General features: G+C 39.5%; 1 protein-coding gene across 6 annotated transcripts in view; it reads right to left on the bottom strand.

Moving 5' to 3' along the window:
• Window positions 1-22,289, bottom strand: part of SMPD3 (sphingomyelin phosphodiesterase 3) — a 78,397-nt gene that overhangs the window by 42,920 nt on the left and 13,188 nt on the right. The window contains exons 1-3 of one of the 6 annotated variants that reach the window (XM_018082349.2): window positions 8,285-8,335; window positions 7,143-7,280; window positions 6,190-6,256 (exon numbers count right to left, since the gene is read on the bottom strand). The exons of 1 other annotated variant lie outside the window; for it this stretch is intronic. The gene's annotated coding sequence lies outside the window, so the exon portion shown is untranslated. Of the gene's footprint in view, window positions 1-6,189; window positions 6,257-7,142; window positions 7,281-7,971; window positions 7,992-8,284; window positions 8,351-22,289 lie in introns of those variants that run through there. 4 more of the 6 variants (XM_018082358.2, XM_018082372.2, XM_018082364.2 and 1 more) reach the window with 4 other exon arrangements.

Here is a 22,289-nt window from a genome sequence, read left to right as displayed (position 1 = left end):
ACTTTAGTTAGTTCTCCTCTAACTACAATTTTGCTTGCTTTTACAAAATATACAATGCTTCATGCTCAAATACCATCAGCAGAAGAATCACAACAGAACTATCACTATAAAGTAATTTTTATGCTATGTAAAAATCATATCCCCTTACGAGCGACCTCCCAGACTGCAGCACGTTTGCCAGACAGTCACTGAGCAGCCAAACCCTCACATATCAAACCACCCCTGTCATCAGCACACACACAGGCCTGAGAACAGATTTGTATTCTGAATACCCTCAGCCTGAACTCTGCAGTTCCCTATAAAAGAAATGGTCTCTGCCTGAAGCAACACACTTGAGAGCTGCCAGGAAGCAGAGCAGCCACGAGCTGCTTCTCCACAGGGACACTGAGGAGCAGGGGAGGATTATTTGATATTGTGCCTCAGACAAGGAGGCTGAAAGCTGAGGAGGTTTAACTGCTGTAATTCAGTTTCACATGGTGAGGCCAGGAGAGACCTTATGCTGTAAGGCAGTGAGAAAACAATCTTATTTATAAGTGGGTATCTAGGCAACTTTCCCATCAAATACTTGAATTAATAGTAATGTAGGATGTGTGACAACTTTCTGTTTTGCTTTATGATACAAACCTGTTGGGCCTAGGTTTCAGTCATTTACTAGGTACAGGACATATTTGTCCTCATTTCTTTTTCCCTGTGAGCTGTGACCACATCTTTTTCCCCTTAGAAAAACCCTTTGAGTTACTTTTATTTCTTCTTATTTGAGGGAGTATAACTGAATTATCATTATTATTACTTCATGGAAATTCCCCCAACAGGAACAGGTTCAGTGTAACTACATGAAAAAGCTCATCACCAAAAGACTTTGCCATTCACACAGCAGGAAACCCAAATCTTCCAACGTGCCTTATTTTTAACTCTGCCTAACATTTTCTGTTTCACAGTTCTCTTTTAATGCATGCAGACATGTAAGTACTGCTAATACAGCTCGTTTCTACTTATTTGTATTTATACAGCATAAATCTGCTCTCGATGTAGCACTTTTACCTGCTTTTAGGTTTAGAACCCTACCTTCAAGACATGCTAAATTGAGGAGAAATATTACAGGAATGACCCAGAGTTGTATCTCTTGTCCCTGGCTTTCATCTCAGAGAGACAGTTAATTCCATCATTACCACTAACTCGACTGTCAGCCAGGACAGAGGGTGACCTCTTCACAACAGCCTAATCCTGTCATTCTACATAACCTGCATTCCTTTTTTCTGTTGTATCAGGAGGATAAACCTGATGGCTGGAGGAAAGAGCAGGTTATGGCAACCAATACAGGACAAAGCAGTGATTCCCAAACTTTGAGATACGCTTTACCATTTGTGACACCCCTGTGTCCCCCAAGGGCCCAGTCAGACCCTCCCTGCCCTTTCCTCCTTGCAGGGCACAGCACGAGCAGCTGCCCCACGGTGCCCCCAACCTTGGCAGCAGCAGAGCTGGGGCACAGACACCCAGCAGAGGGAATGACTGCTCCTGTACCTGTCCCCTGCCCCTGGGGCAGCTTCTGGGCCCTGTGTGCACCTCCTCAGTCCCTGCCCAAGCTCCCAGGCCAAGCCGACCCACCTGCCGGAGTCCTGCGCTGGGACAGAGCTCGGATTCAGGCACAGCTTGGCAGGCAGGAAGAAGCCCAAGGGGTGGTGAACCTGCAGTCACTGCACAGAAGACAAGCTGCCCTCTGAAAACAGGCAATGGGATTCTTTGAGGCAACAACCAGCTGGGTAATGCTAGTCGAGCAGCTTTCCCCTTTGAGATGACTCCGTTTCTTGCCTTCTATCTCACCCCTTCCCACAGCTTTTAGGAGAGCAGTAACAGCCTATTTTGGTGTCTTTGATGGAAAAATTATTATTCATTGTACAAGATTTCCCATCATATATACAAAATCATTTATTTCATACTCAACATAGGAAAAACTGATGCATTTTCATCAACATAATTAATGTTTGTTGTATTATCACTCAAATAACTATATACAGTTGTAGCTGAAGAACAACACTCAGCTCTGAAATAGCTCTCTTCAGCTGCAGATCAATGCAAATGCAGCTGGTAATTCAGCTTTTGTGAACAGGTCAGCAGCATGACTAGCATATTAACATCTCAGCCAAGGAGCAACACTTAGAGCTTTCTTGTAAAGGTTAATGAAAGGGCTCAACATGTACTTCAGCAGTGATTATTTCCAAGAAATTGGTTAAAGGGAAATGGGCCTCACTTGAATTTTAATTTAAATTATAATTTTAATCTGAACACTTAATAGAGGTGTTGTCTGATTTAAGAATATATTCTTGCTCCTGATCCCATTGTAACCTGCTTAGATTTGTTCAAATTAATTGTGTATGGTGTTACTGATTAAATTCCCTGAGAAAAGACATAATAGTCATATATAATGACTAATTCTCTCAGCTTATTGATTCTAAGATCAGAATCATTATGTCAGTGCAAATGCAGAATACAGGAAAGACAGATGCTACACTTGGATCATAGAGAAGGCTCATACCAACAGCAGCAGCTCATAGTAGCCATAAGTATTTAACATTAAAGATGTACACTGCTATCTACTTAATTTTGCATTAATTTGCCCTCCCCACCACCCTCCCCCCAAAAATTCTGGCAATACAAATAAATATGCAACCCCCCAAATATCCATTTGGAAGCATTCAGCATATTAATATATTTTTCACTCTAAAGACCCACACTGGAATCCTCCAGTGAGCTGCCATTAGAAACCCATGACATCACCTGCAGTGACCCAAGGACTGAGGGACAGCCCAGCCTCCCACAGGCAGCCCCTCCTGCTGCTCCACAAGAGCCACAGTTATTGGGCATGTTTCTTCAGCTGGGCTTTAGGTCTCTTGCAGGGTGAGCCTCACCTTTGCAGTCTGAAATCTTTGAGGCCTGCTAAGAAATGCATGCCCAGACAGATCAGAGCCTTGAGGCAGAGCTGTTCTTGGGTTCCCAGTGCCCAGGAAGGCTCCATTCCCCAGCTCTCAGCACAGGCCAGCAAAGGCAGCTCAGCTACCAGAGAGCTGAGAGCACGGTGCAAATGCAGAGAGCCAGAAGGACTCTTTCAAAATTAATACTGTCTAATTGCACATGGGAATACAGTAAACTGAAGAAGGAATTAAAAGAAATTAATTCTCCCAAATTCTTCCTATCTCCTACTGAGGGAAAACTTATCTTAGCCTCATTATCTTCTAAGGACAGGGTTCTGTCTGCTCAAAGGTGCTTCTCAGTCTCTTCTGGGGCTTTTATTTTTAACCAGAGAAGGTTTGTTCAATCCAAGTCTGCTGAAACTCCTCAGCTCATATCTGGTATCACACCCTGAGATACTGGAGATAGAATTTAAAGCACTGTTAGCACTCAGCACAATCTACTAAATGTTGTCAAAGGGATTATTGAAAGCTACTCCTTGTCTGCTGCAGACATAGGATGGGAACCCAGCAAGAGATAACCCTTTGCATGCAAATAGCAAAGCAACATGAAACAGTAAGAAACAACAATAAAGAGGCAAGCAATATATTCTTCTCTAGGTAGAAACAGAGTAGTAACACCACCCAAATAATAATAATGCCCATCTGGATCATTTTATATGACTACAGTCATATAAAGAAGAGAATGGAGAAGCAATGCTGATAAAATATACTACATAAAATAAAGAGTTAAAAAATTGGGTAGGTGCAGGACAAACACTAAAAAAAGTTTTCCAAAAGTAAAAAAAATAAACTTTTTTTTACTGACTGCAAGGAAAAGTACCCAGTGTCCTATTGAGATCCTTGTGTTATTCATCTACTTTTACGAACAAATACTGCAGAAAGAGGAAATTTCTTTTTACATATACCTTCCTGATTCTCTGGTTCAATAAAAATCATTACAAATTTATTTATTCATCTACCTCTATTTACAGATAGAATCAAACTGTTAAAAATTTCACCTGCTGATAGCAACTATGAAAGACTTTGGGAAAAAGCCCAGCACATTACCAAGATCAACTGATCAAATGCTTTCAGAATCCAGCAGCAAAACCCAGAATCTTGATAAGAGCACTGCAGTCAGAGTGCTAATGGAACACATGTTGCCATCACAGTACAGACAAAAGAGGTGAAATGCTGTTATTATTTGTTATTCCTGAACCCTGCATGCCTGGATGCCCATTTGTGCCTGCAAACACTTGCAGAGCATAAGCTTCAAGGAAAATAAAACCACAAGAGTATCAGAAAAAAACCTGTACCATAAAGGAGAAAATCCACCCAGGCCAAGCTGTCCTCGGGAGTTTGCACTGAACAGGCAGGGAAACAAAACCCTCCCGGAGTTTTCAGCTCCAGTGTTGGGGTTTTTTTCCAAAGGTCACTAGCATAGACTTCCACTCTCTGTGCATTCACTCTGAAGTGTTTTAGAGAATCCACAAACAAAAGAGAATGTCTAATAACATCTCTTATGTATTTGTTAGTCTTTTTATGAGCTGTAGGTGATTGCACTTGCACTGCTCCTCTCCTTCCCTCGATCACCTTGTGTTCTGCATGCTTTATCTCATCAGCTCTCCCATCCAAAGTTAATATTATTTTTACCACCACTATTTTTTCATTATTTATATAGTTCCTTCTCTCTTTCTCCACTACAACAATTCATACTTGATTTAGATATTGCTGTATATTTTGATAGGTTAACATCTAAAGCCCCAGTTCAGTAAATTACTGAAGTGACTTAAATGTTAGGACCAACCCTACCCAACATGTTGATGGATTATGTGGATACTGTTGTAAATCAGTTTTTTCAAGATGATCTGCATTATCACTACTTTAGTTCTTGAATACTGTGACTACTCTCTTCACAGCTAAACATGTTCAACAGCATTATGGTAAAACATCACAAAAGAGTGACAATTATATTAAACTTCCAAGTACTTTGACAACCAACATTAACAAACTGAAATTTTAAGTCCTGGCATTAAGACAACACCTCTCAAAAAGAAACAATAAACAATTTGAAGAATTTGGTGCTTCATTAAGTACCTCATTACCAGTACCAGCATGAACATAAGACACTGAGTTTAGGGATTTTTCATTTTTGTCAATAGCTAGCAAGATCTGCCAGGGGTACTGAAGCAACCAGCTTTCCTACCAGCAAAAGCAAGGAGACAGGCAGCACTGAGCCCTGGCAAGCAGCAGCATAGGAAAACTCAGAACTACTTTCCCCAGCATCAAAAGTTACCAGCACATTACAGAGGCCTAAATTAATAATTTTTTCTCAGGCATATAGTTCAACTCCAGCTTTTTTGCTTGGGCAGTAATTAAGTGAGGTAAATGTTATTCTTAGATTTTAGAATTGCACGGGGATAACAGACTTTACTATCATCTTGGAAAGTCCTAATCACTCAACTCTGCTCACTGGCTTTCAATATTCAAAGAGATTCCTAGGGGAGCCATCCATTGCCAGTTTTATACAGCTGCTAACATTTTTACTATAATCCCTACTGCCAGCACTGGACTATGCTCAGCTGTGCCCAGCTCCCTTTTAGCTCATTCTTTGACTGTGATTTTCTCCTTCACTCTGCAAACCAAGGCTTATTTGGTCCCGTACAATCTCCATTTCAAGCACATCTTTCAGGCTCTAGGCTGGAAAGCAGCTCAGCATATAAAGATCAGCACACAAGCACATGCTGTGATCAACTGCAAACTCCAGGGTCTGCTCTTCATTTGACAAACAAATCCACCACAGCAAAGTCAAGTGCCAATCTCCTGAGAACATTCCTGAAGAAAACGGGAGTGGATGAGGGCTAACACACGTAAGGAGAAGGCAGCTGTTTATTAACTAGAGGCTGTAATAAGCTTTCTATTTTCCCAATGCAGTTAGAGGCAATATTTACAAGGCACACCTTCAATCAGGGGGGTAATTTCCGCCTTCAGACAATCTGAAGGGGTTTAATTCAGAGGCATGTCTTCACATCAGCACACCCAGCTCATTTCCTGTGCAGCGCAAGGTAGAGAGATGCAGCACACAGAGTGACCACTCAAATGTTTCCAGGTGCTCTGCCTGACAATGCAGAATTAAAGTATCCTCTGTGAGCTGGTTTCCTGTGATTCACAATGACAGAGCTTTGCTCTAACCACTAGTTAGGGCTAAAAATTTCAGTTTAATTTCAGGGACACGACTCACCTAGCTGTCATGTCCCACTGCTGCCTGGCTTCTTCCATTAACACAACTGCAAAAGTGGCATTACTCTCTACAGAAAGTAAATTTATACATATTGTTTTACAAAGTTATTACATTTGAGGCCTGCTCAGTTCATTAGCTAATATGACCAAATGAAAGTTTATCAGAAACCAGATTTTTCCTCCAAGCTGGGTCACAAATGCAATAGCAGGATGCTTGTTAATATAGTACCAGCAGGCATTCAAAAATAATGTCAAGCAGTCATTCCATTTGGCAACAGAAGTTTCATTTGAGTTCCAGCTGCAAAATTTGGCCTTATGCAATTCAGCTGTCAAAAGACCAACAGAAATCCAAAGCTGATGATGTAAGATTAGAGCCAATGGTTTCTTAGCTTACAAGAAAAATTCTGCTAAGTTGATACATGCTTTTGGACATTTTCAAGTGAAAAGTTCATTACATTTATTCAGTTGATCAATACACAATCCCTACAGGCTACCACCTCAAAAATATAATCAGTTCAAGGAAATTCTTTAAAAATATGAAAAGAGTAAGTTTTAGTAACTTCTAGCTCCAGATCCTTCCCCTTAGCTTAATTAATTCATTGGTTTTGCAGGAAATGATTGAGGCTATGAAAATCTTTGTTAAGTCAGAATTACAACTCCTGTGGCTTCCATAGCCAGGTTTTGTGGACAAATAAGGAGCCTCAACTGCTCAGGGAATTCCTTCATCATGTGGAGTCAGAGAGAAGTAGCTTACTGTGCAAATGAGGCAGTCAAAGACAGTGGATCTCTCAGATGTGTACTCAGGACAGGCAATGATGTGTATCACACATCAAATACACATATATCATACAGATCAGTGCCCATCAGCTGGGTGTTGTTCCTGTACCTGTGCTATGTTTCCAGGTAACAGCTGTTATGCAGTGGATCCTAAGGAGATTTTCTGCTCTCACCCACCTTTCTATACTTCAGCCTCATTACCACGATGCTTGCAGATGTCAAGAAGAGCTCCATCGAGCTGGGACAATAAAAAGGCTTAAACACATGAAGCTGTAGCTGCCATCTCAACAAAACACTCCCAGAAGAAACCCCTGGCTGACAGGAGTCAGAGGCTTTAGTATCTTAGTTACTTTTAAATTTTAATTCCTAAGTCCCCAGCACACACAGCTGCACCCAGCAGATCTAAACCACAAGCCACATGTTTTGGTTTGATAAGTTTCTACCCACCGACAGACCGGCTTTTTAAATGTCATTGCAACATTTATTAATCCCTTTTATACCTCCACATAACTAACAGGAACAGATTTAGTTACCTTTCTGGCCAAGTTCTTATGTTTTAGCTGCTTTTTGAATGTTAATTATTAATGCTAACAAAGTGCACTTGCTGCTGTGCTGAACATTTCTTAGTGTAGCTGTGGTTGCAACGAAGGAAACCTCATTGGGACATTATATAAGTGCAGTTACCATCAATTCCACTTTGTTGATTTATGACTTCAGCAAAAATCAGCATGCAAAAACATTGCAATTTAGATATTTTTAATCAGCTGCTATGAAGTTAAAGCCTGTTCTCTTTAATATGACCCACAAAAAAATCTAAACAGACTAAAAATTTTGGAGGCACATGAGCTTTATGATGTCTCAGTCTTAAGACTGACATTTCTAGTGCACAAAGTAACCTCTCAGAGACTTGAAAAAGTGTTAGTAAAACATCCTACAAAATTTCCATTTACATAACCAATCCACAGCCTTCCCACAAAGTTCAAGTAAGTAACCCTGGCAAGCTCACCATGTTATCAACAGCTCTGCCTGTGCTTTGCATTTGTTTGTGAGTGGAGAATTGAGAAACAAATAAAGTAGACAAAACCAAAACAAAAACCCCAAACAAACAAAAGGAAACAAAGAGAAAAAAACCCTGAGATCTTGAACTCCTAGAAAGGATTTGCTTCAAGAAGTAGGTTTGTGAAGGTATTAACAAGTGCTTTTCAAAGCAGTCACTAAATCAAGATATTCAAATGGCACAGCGTTGTAGAATTGTAACATACAATTCTAATCAAGGTTTGTGATGGTCATAGGGATTTATGACTAGCTTAAAAACTTACTGAGAATGATACTCCCTAATCTCTTGCTATGTCCCTCAACCCAGAAAGCACAGAGCAGGAGAGAGAATATGGAACAGTGCCCTTTCCTTGAGTCTTTGGGTAACGAGGAACAAGCTCTGACTTCACAGAATGATGGAACACTAGGTAAACACATCATGTCCATGGGGAAAAAGGAGGTTTGTCTTTGATGTTTGACAAATGCCTAAGGATCAGCTATAAGCAAATGTAGAAAAATCACAATTAAAGAAATTTTGTCTTGCACCAGTCTCATGTGTGAGTTCTGCTAGTGGTCCTCTTATTTGGTTTGTCCCCATATTGTCACCACCAAGGCTGTGCATGTCAGAAGGGAGAGGAGAGTACAACTCCAACAGCTTTGCAGAGACAATTAGATGGTAGGCAGAATTCAAGTCAGAAGCCATTTTTTCTTCATCACATCTTACCCATTGTATAATTAATTTTTCATGGAACTTACTATATACACTATATGTTTTGAAATGCCAGATTCTCTCATACTTGACAAAAATAGGGAACTGTGATGTGCAGAGAGAGAGAGAGAGAGAGAGAGAAGGGAACAATAGAAAGACCAGATTAGTGCATAACATTAAAAATACAAATGGTAAAATATAATGCACATGAAAGCTTCAAGTAGTGCACAATCACATGCAAAGGTACCTCCTACCTATCACACAGATCTTAATTTCACAGCATCCATCTCTGTGTGGCTACATTCCAGGGAACAGTGTTGGCATGGTAACTGCAGGCTCTATGGCTTGCTTTTTTTCCTATTAGCAGTCATATGAGTTTTTTGGTAGCTTCAGGATCAAGTAAATTTAGACTGATAGGACTGTTTATTTGGGGAAAAAAAGAAGAGGGGGGTTGTCTGAAAATAGAACCAATCTTGCAGGGGGAAAAAACAGAAGCATAGCTTAGATTGAAAAAAAACCCCAAACCATAAGGAAAAGTTTTACATGTCTGTACTCCTCCAAACAGTGCCAAGAAAGAATATACATCAAGAGCTTTGTGGATCTGACCAGAGTCATGCTAAGGACAGAATGGGCTAAACTGCATTTTCACTCTGATGTCTTCATTCTCCATTTCAGTACAAAAGCAGAAGAGTAGACACAATTGGAAAAGGTCTGTAAATAAGTTACCTTAATAGCCATCATATTGGAAGATCCACTTTTATATAGGCGAAAAACGGCAGCTTAAACAATTTTAGCAGAGAAAAGAGTGCCTCGTGCTTCCGTTATTTTTATCACAGAAGAGGAACTTGCAGACTAATGAAACACTACATATCAGAAGGCTATCAGAAAAATGTCTGGATATCACAGTGCATGCAGCTTAACCTTATCTATCACAGGGTCTCTAAACTTCCCTCAGTGCCCAAGCAAATGATTTCCTGTTAGTGCAGCCCCTTCCCACACTCCATCTGCACAACAGACACTAACCCAGGCAAAGACACAACACACTGAGAGTTCATCAGACAGTGCTTGCAGTGGCCCTGCTGAGGGGCTAAGGGGCTGTAAGAGATCCCCATGACAAGTGCTGGTCACCCTCAAGGTTTCCATAACTCTCTCTTGTACATACCCAAGGGTTTGCTCAGGAGTCAGAGAACACCCTGAATCAAACAGTGCCCCAGGCACTACAGGCACCCACAGAATGTGATGCCTCTTTGCACCACCACGTAGGAGTACTGCCATCTCTTCCTGCAGAAACAGAACACAATTCTGATACCTTCTGGAAAGTTCTGTGATTGTGAATTAGCTGTGCTGTCACACTGGGATCTCAGCTACATTTTGGTCTTCCAAAGTATATCTCATTTGCCAGATGATGATGTAAGAAAGAGAGAGAAATAACAGATTATCTTTTTTTTTTAAAGTCAAATCTGTTTCAAAGGCACTTTATCCATTTTTTTCATACTGCAGTCTAGGCAACCATTAATCAAACCTCAACTTCATTCTTTTCCAGTTCCTTACAGCTTGCGAAAAAAACCAAGAAAAGCAATATAATTAAGAGAAGTGTCTTGACAATATAATTAACAGAAGTGTCTGGTTTGCTTGTAAGATCTCTCCCATCTCTCAGTTCTTCCACTTCACCTCCCCTAACATTAGATCTCTAAAACCACTGCCCTTTCCTGCTACCCACCAACACAGCCAACCTTTCTCAAAGTCAGTGGGACAAGTGGATGTGGAAATCCTTCCATATTCATGTTCAATAATCTAACAATTGCTGTCTGACAAAGAGAAGCCCTAATGTCTTGTCACTCATAGGTGCTGTGTGCCTGATGTTTGCAGAAATGGCATTTCTGGTGATTGCAGACGTGTGAGGGGGATGATGGGGGGGTTCATGTGATGCTCTTACTGTTACTTTACTGTTCAATTTTGTAGAACTCAAAGTGCAACCAATTGCAACTCAATTCTAGAGCAGTCAGAGTATTGCAGATCCTCTCTATAAGAAAGGTAACTACTTTAAAACAGGCAGTTCTTCCTCTCCCAAAGAAAATCCTGTTATTAAAAACAAGAAACTAAAAGAGAGGGGATATTACCTATTTTTCGAAGAAATGTTTATATGATGAACTGAAGTGTCTTGGTGCATTTACACTTTTATAAACAGGAAAAAAAATGCAAACCTGATTAGTACATCCAGACCCTACTTTTCTGGAGAGCCCAGTTTTCCCTAGTAAAGGTTATTGGCAGCATACTGATCAAGCAGGCATGGCCAAAAGCCAACCAGGAACTCAATAAGTATTTAAGAGCTTTTCTTCTTGATTGAACAATAGGGCCCCTCACCTCCACTTGAGCTCCATGAGCCTCACCTTGCAGAAATCTGCTGTTTCTCTTGCTCTGAGAGCCTAGGCTTGTCAGCAGGGGTTACCCAGTGCTCCTGACTCACCAACAGAGCTCTGGACAGTACCTGTACAGCAGCTTGGGAGTGAATCCACATAGAACTGAACAGATGGGTTCTTAGATGGACATAGAGAGTGAAAAAAAATTAGAATTTAAAAAAAAACAGAATTTTTTCCCCATAAAGTTTGTGATGCCAGTCAATTCCATATTGTTCCCGTTGACCAGAAGCACCTTTAGATTTTATTACAGAAATGAATATGATCATCCACTTCCTTTTGTAACTTAGCATTTTTAATGACTCAGTTTGTGTGTGTTTGTGAGAGAGAGAGGACACCTTTGGTGCCCAAAATGGAAGTGCAAGATTAACTTCAAAACACCTAGGAAAGAGTTGCTCATTTGCAAATTGCAATATTGAACTTGAAGCAACACTGGGTGCAAATGTATGCCTTTTTCTATTATCAATTTGTTTTCAATAAAGGTTAGAATTGTAGGCAATAGTGCTCTCTTGCTTCCATAGCTACTGTAGTGCCACATATAGCATAGGATGTTAAACTGAAAAATCAATGTATTCAGAGTTCATAAAAAAGATACAGTGGCAAGTGAACATGAATCTTCACAATTTCTTCAAAATAATTTTGGAACTCTGTCTATGAAGCATTTGAATGACAGAATGACAGATGGTCAAATAAGCATCCACATTTCAATGCAAGAGAACCAATAAGCCTCTGCCAGCTATTACAAAAAAGCTCAGGTCCATTCATCCACCTGTGTTCCATGCTAAGGCTTTGACTGCAGCATAAGACCATGTCTTCTTATTACCTAAGAAGCACTAAAATTACATAAAACTAGATATACAGAGAATACTGAAGATCTAGTTATGTCTGGAAGTTCTTACCCAAATTACTGTTAGACCAGGTTGTTTATCATCCTGATATTTAACCGCCAATGACCTGAAATAATGATGTAATACTACAAGCTATTTGTAAGCATTTCTGTGTTTTATATGTAAATATTTATCTTCATATACATCTAGTCTTCACTGTCTAAATCATTATGATCAAAGTTATTCAATACAACCCTTTATAACATGTTATTTCATAGCATGGCCTAATCACATGCTATATCAAAATAAGATTTGGTAAAGGCAGTACAGGAAATAAAGGAAATAAGATTACACTAATTCAGACACTGAATAAAGAATGGAATGACTGTCTTAATTCAGGCAATTTGAATTATTAATGAACTGTTTGCATCTGTAAAGATTCTGTAGAGACTTACTCTATTAGAAAGATTTCCTCAACCATCTGGATCAGGAAATTGGAAAGGTCAGATGCAAGACGCTGGAAAGGGCTTCTCTTTTCCAGAATTTCCTTCATTGACTCAAACACTGTTACCAGGAAGCCCATCCTCACAAGTGGGTAACAAAGTGCCACAGTAAAGAGTGTGATGCTGAGCCAGCAAGCTATTCACATGGTTCCAGAATCATTCTCCACCCCAGAAGAAGGGGGTGTTTCTCCCACTGAAACACCAGAGCAGGAGAGCAGCAGCTGCAATGGCAGTTTGGGATCTGGGGTTTGTAGGTCTGTCGTCATTCATTACTGAAAAGTCACAGCAAGAAGAGAAGTCTATTTTCTCCTGCATCTCGTGCCCTCACCTTTCTGCTCCAAAAGAGAATATTTGTTGTGAAAGTTTCTAGGCCATGGCTGTTTTATTCAGCCCATCGACCACTGAGAACAGAGAGAAGGATTTTTACTCATGAACAAATGCTGATTTTATTTGTTCATTCTTCACATTGGAGAATGCTAACACTTCACAGAATCATAGATGTAAAATCACTCAGAATATGTAAAGTGATTTGTATATTAGTAAACCTCTGGGCTTACAGAAATAATCTAATTTGCTCTCTGTACCTAGCAAATTCTACCTAAAGAGCAACACTATTTGTCAATGTCTAAAATTGACTAAGACTTCCCATGAGAAATTTATTATTACTGACAACAGGACTGAAAGAAACCACTAGTCCTTTACATTAGATATTTTATTCCTTTAATCTTGCTCAATTATACATTTTATTGAGTCTGTTATTTATTATTTTTGACCTCTCTGCATGCTATTCTTTTGGCAATTTGCCAGTCTTCTTTACAGACAGTTACTTACACTTCAAAAAATGTCCTCCTTCCTTCTGATACTGCTCTTCCCTTTTAAACTGAAACCAACATTCAACTCTTACTGTGTTTTGGAATTGCAAGGAGAGAATTCCCTCCTAGCAAACCAGTAAATATCACAAAGGTTCAGGTAAAGAAAGAGAGGTGATCTTTAGGAATTGCTGTTAAGATTTACAATCCTGACCAGAGACTCTCTCTTCATGATAGATGTATTTGATAGATGTATCAGATGTATTTGATAAAAAGCCCAGGTTACTGCCATACACACCACAGAGTGTACTGTAAATAAGAATAAGCCCCAATATTTCAAAGAAATCTAGTAACAAGCCTCAGAATTTTACATACAAAAGTTAATAAATAACCCATGTATATGTGTCTCAGCAGCTGGTCAAACATCACATGCCTTGTAATTGTACAACCTTCAGCAGGGATGCACAGAAACAGAAATTTAGGCATATCAGTTGGGAAATAGATATTAATTGTTCCATAAGGTAAATATGTACAAAATTATACCACCATCTACACTAAAAAAAAAAATAAATCACTTTTTATAATGCTTTAAAGTCAGGTGGCTAATGGTACTTGAATAATTTTCCCACCCATATTGTAGAAAACTCTTACAGCTACATGGTCCTGCACATTCAAGCACTGCAGCTTCTACAACTATGCAAACAGAAATCCTGAAGTAAGACAATCAGAAGATAAAGGGACAGATGGTATGAGCAGTCCAGCATCACCGGGGCTTAGAGTAACCTCTTCCTTAATAGAGATCCCTCAAATCTCATCCTACCCCACTGCATCTTTTAGACATCTTTTAAATGACAGAGCAATTCTCATTATGCTCTTGGCAAACCTTCCCCATCAAATCAAGTACAGTATTCCCTCTAGTAATCAAAAGTTATGTTTCCAAGTCTGGATTCACCAAGCACATTTGTCATACATAATAGACACCTTAGATCTTCCTGATGACTGCAAGTCACAAAAGCCAAACAAATTGCATTACATTTGTTTGGTACTTCCAACTTCATCACTCAGCTCTGCCATTTGTTTCTTGCATGAGTGAGCTGTTCCCAGCATCGTCCTTAATATTGTTAAAACAAATCCACAACATAACAAAAAAACCCTCAACCAAAAAGCACATTTTTACCACCAATATGCTTGCCTTGCTATCACTCACATGAGAGATGGTTCCTACCCTTTCATAAACCTCAGCAATGCCTGTGGAAGAGGAAGCCACAAGGGAAACAGCAGATTTCTGCTGAAAAAGAACTGTGCAACCACCACTGGCATTTTCAGAGGTGTGTGTATCTACCTTTGCTAAGCAAAACACAGGAAAGGGACGTGCCAAAGGGGGGTCGTTAGAGCTGGTTTCAGCAATCGGGTAATCAAAGGTGTAACTTTATACAGTGCATCATTCTTGACATTTTACTGTACGGTTTTGTTCTACCATCAGGTTCCACAAAAGCCTCGTTGGAATTACTGAGCACCTCGTGCACAGTCTGCAGTAATCGGGGCTTTACAATTACTATTTCTGAAACAAAATGTGCTCTAATCACTGCAGAAACTTCTTGTTAAAAAAGTGGCAAAACCAAAATGCAAAGTACAACTGAGTTCCAAGTTCAACAGTTGCCACAAACACTTGTCAGACCGCCTTTCCACAGCTCCAGACCATCCTGTACCCAGGCTGGACAGTCTTATACAGTCCCCGTTTGAACCGAGTCAATGAACACATGGCACAAAAGTGATAAGACAAAACAGTGGCTGCCTTTCATTGTGCCTCTGAACGACTTTGTTCTGAAGCAGCCAGCCAGAAAGACACATAGAGTCTTCTCCATATTACTTTTCTGAGACACTGACTGATTCAACATTTTGTATAACAACACAGGAAAAAGTTAACTGTGCAGATGTGTCTCAAATCCACAGGTATCAGAACCCATTAACTCCCCAAAGGCTTCAAAAAATTAATTTCTTTACAATATTAATACCTCAAAAATAAACAAAGTTTATGAATATTTCTAAACAATGTTTAACATTCACATCAGAAGTTTCAGGCCTTGGGGTTTTTTTTAAAAGATGATCCATTTTCCTCTCCCACATTCAGCAGCCAGCTATGGACATTTCCAGCAATGTGCTCGGTGCCCTCTTCTCTCAGCAGCAGAGTTCAGCTCATCACATCTTCCTGACACTGCAGACAATTACTGCAGTTTTGCAGAGAGATTTTGACTACAACCAGATCCTGCTGTACTGACAGAGAGAGTACATGCAGCTCCAGGAATGCTGGCCACATCAGCAGACCCATCGAGCAGAACACGTATCCTGAGCTCCCTGCACAGAAGATTTGGCTCCTGAAGGAGTTTGCTGTGTTATTCTGTTAACATCAACAGGAATCACACAGGTGAATATCCACCTGCACTTTTGATTTTAGCAACTAATACCAGCGCAGCAAAGGGAAGAATAGTTCTCTAGCAGGTATTAATGGGAGAAAGATTATATATCAATTATGATGAGCACGTAGTAATAACAATGTGGCTATTCAAATAAGGCTTTAAGGAAGAAAAAGTTTCTGCAATGCTACAGATTTTTATCTTATAAATACCCATCTCTGCTTCTGCAAGTCAACTTACATGCACAGATCTTTCTAGACTCAAACAGCTTTCTTGAAAAGAAAAAAGCTCTCTCAGCAGCTTATTTTTGTCAAGGTTCCACAGCTGCTTGGTGTAAACATTCCAGAACACGTTCCCTTATCAAATTCTTGAGAAGATTTGTAACACAGAACAAAACCAAATGACATTCTCAACCCCAATAGTTTGGTGTTTACTTACAAAACCATGACTATGCTATTGGTCCCTGAAAAGAATAATTTCTCTCTCTGTAGATACTGCAGCATAGACAACCTAATGTTCCACAAAGTATTTCTAATGCAAAACTCTCAAATTTAATACCAGACAAGAAGAACTTTGAAGAATTTCCCAATAAACATATTGCTTTCTAATTTTAAAGACCTATTTGGAAATCATTATGCAGCAACCTTTTCCCCTCAGTGGGATTCAGCAACAGATTAGCAAGCAGTTAAAAACCTGAAATTTGTACCCTGTGGTTAAGCAAAGGAAAAAGCCACTCTGGTTGCTAATATTTTGGTCAAATTTGACTTTAAAGAAAAGAGGAAGGTTGGGACTACTGACTGTGATTTAAGTACTATTCTACACGGGACATGTTTAACCTTTGCAATAATAGGACAAATTTCTGATGACAGGTTCTAGGACCATTGTAAGACTTTCTGCAGGGGAACAGTTGGACATTCACGAGTCATGCTGCTAATCACTGTAGCCAGTTGGGAACTTGGTTCACACACAAGTGAATCCCATTTCCTGCTGACTGCTCTAGCAATTACATTTGGCTTTATACAAGCAACACCTGCAAGTACAATTTTAACATTTCACTGTGAGTATGGCTGAGCTGAATATTGATAACTTGAGCTCACAGTATCTGTGAATTTTTGTGAGATAAAAAAACCCCTATATACACAAACATTATGGTTTCCAAACACAAAAAATACTTAAATATTGTGAATCTATTGTGAAGATTTTTGGAAAACGTCAACAGAAAAGGAAACTGAGCTAGTAGCAATCTCCCCAAACAATATAAAAGAAACAAACAAGCTGAGTGGATCATGTTGGTCACAAAAATAGCTAAAAATGGTTTTCATCTTTCTCTGTATGTTCAGGAAATGGGCTCCAGATCTCTGTCCCTTTCATGCCAGCAAAGCAAGCAATAGCACCAATACCTTACTGGAGCCCTCAGAGATTGTCAAAGGCCTTCATGTCCTGGAGGGCAGCTTTCCTTTCCAGCTTTTATTTCAGAAGGGCTCAGACCTGTCCAGAGACTGGTCCCATATGCATCTCCTCTGCCCACCTCTCCTCTCTGGGCAAACAGCCTCCAGGGTCCCCATTCAGAACAAGGTGACACTGGCCCAGTTCTTTGCTTTCCCCATGCCTGGCTGGGCACAGCTGCTGGGCCTTCACGCTGATGAAGAGCAGCCTCAGGCTTCAAATTTTGCTATTTTGACTCCTCTGATTTCCACATTTAAACTGTGAAATCTTTAGCACACACCCTGTCTTTCACATATCCTTATAAAAGTTATTAGGAATTATTCTGGCCCAGTAGCAGCTAAAAATTATGAGCAAAAAAATGGGGGGAAAAAATAAGAAAAAAATAGAGAAAAAAGGGGGAAAGTATCTGATACACAATGAAGCAAGCCATACTGAAATATTTTCTCAGAAGTGGAAAGTTTTCAACTGTTTGCTCCCTTCATCTTAATTTTGGTTCAAAGTTGGTAGTTTATAATTATAATTCTGGTTTGATTTTAGAACTTTTCTTCTCCAGAAAATAACTGAAATTTAATTAATGTAATTAGTTTTCAAAATATAAAATTTTAAAGTTTTGTTATTTTTGTTCAAGGTTGGGAGGTGGGAGATTAATGGAAAACAAAATACTGGCAAATGATTTTGCTTTTAGTTAATCCATATTTTGACATACATGGTTCGTGTAGAAAAATCATCAAGAAGGTCTATTTCCTTTGTCTACAATATTCTTCAGTAGGAACTGATGATGATTCAGAGTTTGCATAATCAGATTTTTAATTTGCACAGAGGTTTCTGCCTCTTGGGGGAAAAAGAAAAGATTATTTGCCTGGAATACAGAATGAATGCAGAAACACTAACTTTTAAATACACAATATAATTTATTGAAGAAGAAACAAGTGTGGCACACACAGCCCCAGTGTGAGACTGCATTGGCTCAACTGCACCAGGACTTTGCTAGTGGAAAATAAATTCAAAGGCTGAAGTTGTAGGACAGGAAGAGTGGATAGATCTTCAAGTTTCTTGCTGCAGTCTTCAAGATTAAAATTAAACAATTCAGAGTGAGAATGAGCAAACTTTTTATTCAAATATTTCTGGCTGTTCAAATTTAGTCTCCTGTTAAAGCTCTATTAAGAGCCTTTCAGAGGCAAACAATAGGCTTTTCAAAAATGAGACAGTAAATCTGATAAAAAGAACCACCTCTGAGTCAAACAAGTGAAGATTATTAAACATTTTTTTAATAACTGAAAGCATGAAAGAATTTTTTCCCCTTAAAAATGTAAGAATTCACACATAGCTAGCAGTCAATAAATATCAATAGATTTAATGCAAAAGCACTTCGGAGTTTTCTATTTTAAATCGGTTCGTACGTGTCTGAAATAATCCAATTGTATATTACATAGTTAAAATAACAAAGTACCTTTGTGTATAATTTTTAAGGTGACTGCCAATTTTGAGAAGTGATTATATTTCACACAGACAAAAAAGAGTTATAAAAGAAGTTACATAATGAAACAGCTTCACTATATAGTAAGGTCCTTCCTCTTTGTATTAAGCCTGAACAAAACTTCCACCACAGTAAAATATGAGAGTCCCCCAACCATGGGCTCCAAAACTGCAGCTGAGGAACTGCCTCTGTGCAGCTGCTGCTTCACCAACTGCCTGGAGAACTGCCCAGGCTCTGAACCCTCCCTGCAGCAGCTCAACACAGGGGCAGGAGAGCCTGGGCTGCCTGGCAGGGCCTGAGCACTCGCTGCTCTCCTGCATTCAGTTGCTGACTGATTTTTAGAGGGAGTGTCTACACACATGCTGTCACTACAAGCTATATGACCAGAATGTCTCAGCCAGTCTTTGCCAAGCAAGAACAGTGAGCAACTCCCAGCAGTGTCATGGACACTAGAGCAGGAGCTGCTGCTCTTCCCCCCAGCTCTCAGGCTGCTCCCCAGAACAAAGTCTCTGCTCCAGGTTAGTACCACACTGGCTTCTGACCAACTGCCAGCCAGACAGGTACAGGTTAGGGCTGTGGGGCCCATGAGCACCTTTCCCCTGTTGTGACCCATTTGCCAGCTGCAGTCTGTGAGAACACAATGTCAGCCATGAAAGGATCACAAAAGTTGATTAAAAACCAACACTGCCTGCAGCACACACATTCATAAACATGAAAAAATGGGAGAGAGGAATGAACATGAAACAAATATTCAAGTATTAGTCCTATTTTTTGGTAAGGAAAAAGATCTTTGTGATTGGATTGCAAAATAGCACATGGATTTTTCTTTCAGTAAAGTAACATGACTCACAGATATTTTTTATTTACTTTTCTGAAGTCAATAAGATCACTTTATATGAAAGAAGGTGCATACATGCTACAATAAAAAATGATGCCAGCAGGTATATAGCATACACAAACATGTCTGGTGCTATATGATCACTAATACAAAGCAAGAAAAAAAGAAATTTCAGCCTGAGAAACCAAACTTCTGATACTTCCCAGGTCCTTCAGCAGGATCAGTGCCAGACAATAATATTAAGCTTTGTATACTCTAGGAGAAATTGTTCCACCCCAGTGTAGATCTTCAAGTAAGACAGTATGTTACACACATGCAGCTAAGTAGTGGAAGATGTGCTATATTTTCCATGAACAAAACCTTAAATATCTTCTTGCAACTTCAAAAGTAGTTTTCTATATGCAATTCATTTTGAAGAGTAGTTCTTTCTTCCTCTTCTTAGAAACATTAATGCAAGTCACTTCCTTTAGCAAATGAAAATATCCTAAAATTCCTCAGTCTCTTTGAATTTTAATATATATAAAAAATTCATGCCGAGAAAACCAGCAAACTAGAATGTAAATTCTGGAGTTAAGTCATTTTGAACAAACTTGTACTTAACTGTGCTCTCCCAGGTCTAAGCCCACCAGCAGAGACTGGCATGTAACTAGAACTGTAGAGTGAAAGCAGTGTGGGACTGCAGATGCCACCCCTCCCCAGAAGGATTTTCTCATGCAATCTCCAAAGGTTAACCTGCAAGCACAGGGCAGAGGCAGCACAGGCTCTGTGATGGGGCATTCCTGTCCCTACCAGGCCACCTTGTTACTGCAATTCTGCGGATCTTTTACGAGGTCGTGCCCCTCCCACAGTAAAGCACTGAAGGCATATTAGTTGAAGTATCAACTGCATATACAATTAAGAGGCATGGGAAAGTGGTTCCCCTTAGATGATGGAGTTCATTCCCTTTAGTTCAGCAGGACCAAGCTGTGCACCAGCTTGCATATTATTATTGTTGCTACATATTGTATTATTACAGAAGATTATATATACACGCCACGGACATTGTTCAGACTCCAATCATACAAGGTGACTCAGAGACCGTAGAGGAATCAAGTCCACCACATGCAGTTATTACTGTGCTGTGTCTAAAAGATTTGAAGTGCTTTAGTGCTTATATAAAATGGTCAAAACCACTCAAAATTACAGAATTTGCTCAACCCCAAAACTCAAAAACATTATGGCCCATGTGAGCAATTGCCTTTCTAACTGAAATGGCTCAAACCTCAAACAGCATTTAGATAACCTAGAAAAAAATTAATGACCTAAAGCCTTTCCCATTGAAAATACAACCACGAAGAGAGAGTTACAGGGAAGAAAACTACAGACGGCAACTGTACGCGTCCAACAGTGTCTGTAAAAAAATATTCCATTAAAGAACATTTCTTTTCCATTGTGCTGCCTGGCAACGTGCCTAATTACTGTGGTAAAAAAGAAAAGTGGATGAAAAATGATCCTGCTCAGCTTGTAACACTCCATAAGCTCTTTCTAACTTGAAAATTTTATTTGCTCTAAACAAATGTTAATTTTACCACTAAAAAAATATCTATCTAGGATTGTTGAGAGGTTAACAAGATATATTTTAAGTAGTATTTTAATATATTTTATTATAGCAAGACAGTAATTACATTTTATCAATAAAAAAGAAGTAAATCCAAAGTTATGCTTTTTACGGACTTATTCCCCTAAACACCTACAGTAATTTTGTAAGAATTTACTCAAAGCCTCTACCTAAATAAAATTCCAAGTGGAAACTACTTCTTATCCAGCTCCCACAGTGTTTGGTTCTGACTCTAAAAAAAACTGATTTAGTGGTAAGACACTAACTAACACAAACTGATTTAATTTTCAATTCTGCATTTTATGGGGTTCTTCAGGTTTTATTTAATTAAAAGCCAGATGCTCAAAAGACTTTAACTCTATCCTGCATTTCTTCCTCCTTGGTCTGAACACGCTGTTGTGTCCATTCCAAAGATTAACTGCTGGTTTGAGCACCCAGTCAGTTCCATAATTTAATATTAAGCCTATTTAACAGGTGGTTCAAACCAGGGTCTTAAATGTTTTAGCCATCACCACAGAGCAAAGCAGTGAATGGAAGAAAAATGATGCTTTAATCCTCCCAGTACCTGCACAGAATGTTCCACACTCTGAAGGTCCCAGTTCAGCCTGACAGCAGGCAGGCAAGTGTGCAAGTCTGAACAGAAACAGGTACCTCTGACAGCAATCTAGCAACTCTGCTGGCAAACTCTTTTTTTTTCTCTCCTCAAGTGAAAGCATAGATAACAAAAGCTACATGTATTTCCATTAGAACTTCTGATATAAACTTGAGACATAATTCAGAAATTGCCAGCTTTACCTGAAGGAATTCACCTTCAGGGCTGTTGCAGGACATCAAGTTGGAATTGTCTCTTCCATTTCTTCCACGAAGCATAACAGCAGTTCTGAAATTATGCTTGTTCTGTATCCTGTCTGCATTCTACTTTATGAATTCTGCCAATGAGAAACAGATGCTATGTTTGGTTTTTTCCTGACAGCATTTCAATGGGGGAAGGCAACAAGCTTGAAGACAGTTCCACAGTGTTTAACTGCTTTACAAAATGGGACACTACAGGACTCACCCTGAGTGCACAGTTGCAAATAAACAAAATACCTGTCCACTTCAATAAGTTCAAGGCTGTTCCCTAAATCATATTCCTACTACACTGCATGGTGACAACACTCCATGGGAGGAAGTCAGCACCTCTGAGGAGGTGCATGAGGAGTACCACTGCCACTGTGCCCACCTCCTGAACATCAGCTATAAAATCAACTGA

The sequence above is a fragment of the Manacus vitellinus genome, unplaced genomic scaffold, assembly GCF_001715985.3.
Source record: "Manacus vitellinus isolate BGI_N305 unplaced genomic scaffold, ASM171598v3 scaffold_10_pilon, whole genome shotgun sequence".
NCBI lineage: Eukaryota > Metazoa > Chordata > Aves > Passeriformes > Pipridae > Manacus > Manacus vitellinus.
Note: the sequence above shows the minus strand (reverse complement) of the source record. Positions and strands in the feature narration are given on the sequence as shown.